We start from the raw sequence: 6000 nt of genomic DNA, 5'->3' as shown, positions 1-6000 counted from the left end.
CAAAGTTGGAGTGCTCCCCCCCCCCCCCCGGATAGGGGCAGATAGGGGTGGTGGGTGAGGGGTGAGTAGGTGTGATCGCAAACGGGGAATTTGAGCCATGGGCAAATCACTCAGCACTTTCTGTTTCTCACATTTGATTTTGAGTATATTACTCCCCTTGCTCCCTGCCCCTCTCCCAAAAAATATATGCAAATTTACATTTCCCTTAAAATTGCAGTATCACTAAAACTAAATATGGCAACACCAACACATGTCAAATGGGGGTCTTTGTTGTTTTCGTCAGCTTCTCATTTTAAAAATGCTTCCGGTTCAGTTTAACTAGTATAGTATTTCAATACTTTTAAATATAATCATGCTATTGGGTTTCAATAAGTAAGATGTGAAGGGAATTATTTTAACTATAAATGTTTTGATCTTCTTTTAAATTGTTTTCATTTTGGGTAATTCCCGCCCGGGGCACTCCAACTTTGGAGGTGACGCGTATGTAGGGCTGTTAAGACCCCTTTTTCAGCATCGCTGTCACCCAAAGACCCCATATTTTTTACGAACACATGCTCTATCCGGGCTCTGTCACCCGAAGACCCCTTATTTTTCCATTTGATCTGTCACCCAAAGACCCTTATCAAGTTCAATTTGAACAGCAACTTTCATTTATCACTGATTTTGTTACTTATTTTGACAAAACAAAGAAATTTGAAGCCATTTAGAACTAGAAATTCGATTTTCGAGGTTTCTGTAGCGCTGTTTTGGTTCTCGCCCAAAGATTCCATTTTAAAAAAAGGTCATGTTCTCACCCAATGACCCCATATTTTTTACATTTTGCTCTCACCGAATGCCAAAAATCATGCTCTCACCCAATGACCCCATATTTTTTATGTTTTGCTCTCACCGAATGCCCCTGGGTGCGAAAGTGCCAGCCCTACACCTATATCCATTTCAAATTGAAGTGCCCCCCCCGGGAATTCCCGTGGGCAAGTCATTGGACTAATTCCCCCAGCATACTTTCCTGCCGCTTGCCGCTGCGGCAAGCGGCAGGGCGTTTCAACCAATAACAAGCCTTGATTGTGTCCGTTTGTCTGCAATGCGCGTGCGCCACGCCGCTCAGCGGCAAGCGGCAGGGTAGTATGAAACCAGCTTAACGATTTGCATAATAATTGATTGCGTCTTCTATCAAAGTTCCCGGATGTTGTAAACAGCTTCCTTGGATTCAAGATGGAAGCCAGTGTAAACAAGTTTCGATCGGTGTAAAAAAATAAATGATGATATTACGAATGCATACCACATTATTGAATTTGAGATAGGTACCAACATACAGGTAAGTACTGTATGTTGAAGGGTAGGGAAAAATAGAAGTGTCACTACTGTTTCGTGGTTTTAATATGGGTTGTGTGCGGTTGGGAGGCGGGCGCGGCATGATGACCATTTTCATTGCTTGGATTGGTTATTTGGTAGGTGAATTCGGCAGTTCGTGACTATAATTTAGGTATGAGAGGCAAAAGTTAACACATTTTGCTAGTCAGCCAATTGGCCTAAACCGGGGCCCAAACACAATACATATTTACATAGAAATTTAAAATAAAAGATTGGTCAAAGGAAACCTACATAAATTATGTTGTCTATACTTCACTTTACCCAAATTAAATATATGATTTTTTTTTTGGTGATGAGACAATCGCACATGGAATTTTAGAGGGATTTTTTGACAGCAGTACCAGGGTTGCCAAAACTTTTAGCCCAAGTCATGAGAATTAGCCGTGAAATGTCGCCTAAATAGCCAAAAAATCGCCCAAAATTTTAAAGTCGATTTAGGGGGTTCTACACCCCGCTTTTATTTTTAAAATTTAGAAAATACTGAAATAAATTCTAAAAAACAACAAAAACTGAAAAAACAGGGAAAAAAATAAAATTTAAAAAAAGCGGAAGAAAAATTTAAAGTCGATTTGAGGCCGAGGGGGTTCTATACCCCCCTTTATTTTGGAATTTTTGGGAAAAGCTGAAATAAATTATAAAAAACTAACAAAAAATGAAAAAAGTTAAATAATAAAAATAAATAAAAGACAGCTCAGGGGGTTCTACACCCTTTCTTTCTATTTTTTAATGCTAAAAGAAATTATAAAAACTAACAAAACTGATTTTTTTTGTTTATAGGCCTAGGCCTACTGTAAGGAAAATTTATTTGTGAATTTTTGTGGAAATATTGAAATAAATTATAAACTAACAAAATTGAAAAAAAAAATGTTTAAACTGCAAATTGAAATAATGAAAAACTAACAAACATTTTCAAAACTTTAAGAAAAAAATAAACTGCAAGGAAAATAAAATGTTGACTTTTGACGGGCTTCTGCACTCTTTTTAATTTTTGGGAAATGCTGAAACAAATTAAAAATGCCAGGAAAACAATCACATTTATTAATAGACATGCCATTCATTGCAATAGAGGGGGGATAGGGAAATTTGCCTTCAACTGATGGCTGAGTAATAACAACATGTGCATGTAATATTTTTAATCAAATTCAAAACGGCCAGTACTTTTGATCATCATGCCGTTTCAAAAGAAAATGTGCGGTAGGTGTTTACACATTTTTATTTCAAAAGAACCGCCAACAGAAAAAAAAACTTATGTTGAAGTAGAAACTTAAACTTGGCACCCCGCTGACACTAAGAAGCTACTTTAATAAGTCGTCCTAAACCACTTGTGAGTATTTAGATGGGAATATTCTAAGGATAATCCTCCAGCTCAAGTGGTATTGAGCAACAACATGTGATGCGATTAACCAGCCCCCCTCCCTGTGCGTGCCATTGTCATGGGAAGCACACTGACCACAGAGTGTTTTGTAACTTTTGCTTATTGAATTACTTGTTTGGTGCTTTTGTTGAATGACCATTGAAAGAATTGGCAATCATGATCAAAAAATCATTGAAATCGGCTTTGTCACAAATCGCCCAACATTTAATACATTTCGCGGGTGAGATTTTCAAAGTAGCCCAAATGTCGCGAAATCGCGGGAGCACTTTCTTTGTCGCGGGACGGAAGTTGAAAATCGCCCAATTGGGCGCCCAAATCGCGGGTTTGGCAACCCTGAGCAGTACCACATACATAGTCATAGAAAAGCTGCTATCATCATAAGACTAGGCCTATCACTGTTTTAAGATCTAGAAACACCACCGATATGCTGTTTTGTTTATAGCTGAAACTTTTTGATGAAAGTCAATCTTTTGACAAGATGTAACTTAGCTACGGAAAGTGCTATGGACAAAACAGTTTTCAGTTTTGGCTTTCTTTACTCAAGGGCTGTAATTTGATATATAAAATGATCTGGTTTGATGGCAAATTTACCGGGGTATATACCAGACACAAGCTCGTCACGTCTAAAAGCGGGTCAGTCTTATTTCTAAAGATTGGTTGCGCATTAATGAGATGCTATTTTCTATGTATTGCATCATAATTTCATTTGTATTCATGCTATTATATGTTCATATATATACACTCACATGTTTGAAACAAATGCCGATAACTGGTGATCAAAAGAGATCAGAATGTTACAAATGTCATGAATGTACAGATCGCATTGAGCTTTATATTTCATATCTAGATGATATGGGTAAAAATTGTGGCATAATTTCATTTGTAATGATGCTTGCAGACATAGTTCCTGACAGAAAATCCTTTGTGACCTTCAGGTACCGTAATGAACAAGGGCAAGGCCAAAGCAAAGGTCACCTGGCTAAATTTATAGTTCATCGCAGAGCAGTGAGCAATTAGTATTTGGCCAATGAGGTAAAATGCTTTTCGCAACACAATAAAAAGCAAGCTACCTCACCAGCTCATCGTGTTACTGTGCTATTCTTTATTCTTTTCACTCCTCTGTATAATGCCATGATCTGCTGTCGGAATTACTGCCTGTTCCCATTCAAAGTTATGGTTTTATTTGTTTTTATGAAATGTTATTATGTATGTAGAAGAGTAGACTATGCCATAGTTGACTTTTGATAAATAAAAAAATGCTATATTACCCCAAGACAGAGAAACACAAGGAAGCACATCAACCAAACAATTTTTTGCCACACTCTCAGCCATTGGATACGGTCAAGATTTATTTGCAAGCATTAATGAAATCATAGATAATCATAATTTTGATCATCTATGATGAAATACACATTGATTTTAATAAAATGTAATATATTATCAATTATAGCAAACTAAAGGCTTCAGCAAAGCAATCATAATATTTATGCAAAAACAGAAAAGCTGGATTGTGAATTACCCCAAAAAGCTGGAAGTGAAGTACTTTGTAGCCAATGTAAACAAGCTGGTGTGAATTACGCCAATCGCTGAAAGCGGAAACTATATAAGCATAAGCAAAAAGCGGATTGTGAAATTACCTCAAATAGCTGAAAGTGAGATACTTTGGAAGCAAAAGCAAAATTTATTAGCTGAAGCCTTCAGCATTATTAATTAGAAGATTTAATATTTGATGCAATTGGCTGGAGCCCGTGAGAGATTCTCGAGCTTGCAGGAGAAGTTCCTATAAAAAAATTTTAAAATTGAAAGGATATTTTTAATTATTATATTATTCTTTCATTTTCGTACTGTAAATAACATAATATTACATGTACATATATAATTATTTTGACATAATTTAATATATAAGTCAAATTTATCACTCCCATCATGTTCTTAGTATGAACATGCCGAACATGCTAACCCCCTTTTTTTTTTTTTTTCATATTATTCCTTAATTATTCCCATTCTTCTGAACCCGGTGGATATGCAAAATTTTGTGGGTGACTGTTGAAATAGCCTAAGGCATTAGCCATCTGCTGCCGCATGATCAACAGTCCCCTTGGGTTGGGATGGGTGCAGTCAAACTCGAAAATGGGCCCGTGCTCGTCGGCCATGTTCAAACTTGGGTGGAGAACGTTGTTGTAACGAATGATATGTGCATTGTCACCAACTTCTCCCTGCACATCTTGTGTGCCCATTTATTCAAGTTTTTCGTACAACGAACCCCTGCCCTTTTGATCTTTCCATTGAGTAACCCAAACGAAACAAAATATCGGACCATATAATCCTAGTGTAAGGAAGGAGCTCCCTAATGGCCGACAAATTTTCTTCAATCATGGCCCTGATTTCCCCAATGGAAGCGAAAAAAATATCATTGGTCCCTATGTGTATAATGATTGTTGATGGAAAGGCTAGCTTGTTAATAAGAACACAAATTCTGTCTTTGAGATCAAAAACTTTCCACCAGGTTTACCACGCCAAATACACAAGCCTCCACCATGTAACTGAGCTTTTGTTCTCCCGCCCTGTTCACAATGCTATCCCCGACTATCCAAGTACATGCACGTCGGTCTGTAATGGGAGAGAACAAAATTTTTAGTAAATTCGAACTGGCACTGAGGCTAGCGCCCCTACTCCTTAAAGTTAAAATACATTAATACTGCTTCCAATCGTTGAGAGAGCTTCTCTTCCATTATCCGCAAGTGAATTACCTGAAATAAACAAATTTGTTTCAACGTTAGGTCCTTAAATACATTTACTCTACATGTATAATTTCAATCGAATCTTAGATGATTGACGACATATGCTGCTCCTTTCTATTGAGAGATTTTCTCGTTCAAAACAAGTGATATAATACCTGAAATGAAATTGATAAAATTAAAACAAAAGCTTGAGAAATTTTCTCATCACGATCAGGTGAAGTACTTAATTTGCAATTGTTATTGATTTTCAAAGGAAGATCCTAGTTGCATTCACTAAGGCTTGTGGTCTAATATATGATTGAAAAGCTCCTGATTTCCATCTACCCATTTCTTTTATCTGTTCATCTGAAGCCCCGCCCAATGATGCTGCCGTAGCTGCCCCAATTCTAAAGCTATGGGCAGTAAAATGACTAGGTGACAGTCCTCACGAGTTTAATGGCCTTTTTAGTATACTCACGAACTGATATGACGTCAAGGGATCACCTGCCCAATGCATAAAAAGGGGGCCTTGGC

The 6000-nt window shown here is 37.3% G+C and overlaps 1 protein-coding gene across 1 annotated transcript in view; it reads left to right on the top strand.

The window, feature by feature from the left end:
* Positions 1-1186: 1186 nt before the first annotated feature.
* The window catches only part of LOC140156840 (uncharacterized), a 43727-nt gene continuing 38913 nt past the window's right edge, over positions 1187-6000 (top strand). The window contains exon 1 of the mRNA XM_072179836.1: positions 1187-1315. The gene's annotated coding sequence lies outside the window, so the exon portion shown is untranslated. The remainder of the gene's footprint in view (positions 1316-6000) is intronic.

Source organism: Amphiura filiformis, chromosome 7 (genome assembly GCF_039555335.1).
Source record: "Amphiura filiformis chromosome 7, Afil_fr2py, whole genome shotgun sequence".
Classification (NCBI taxonomy): Eukaryota; Metazoa; Echinodermata; class Ophiuroidea; order Amphilepidida; family Amphiuridae; genus Amphiura; species Amphiura filiformis.
This window is presented reverse-complemented; position numbering and strand designations above follow the sequence as displayed.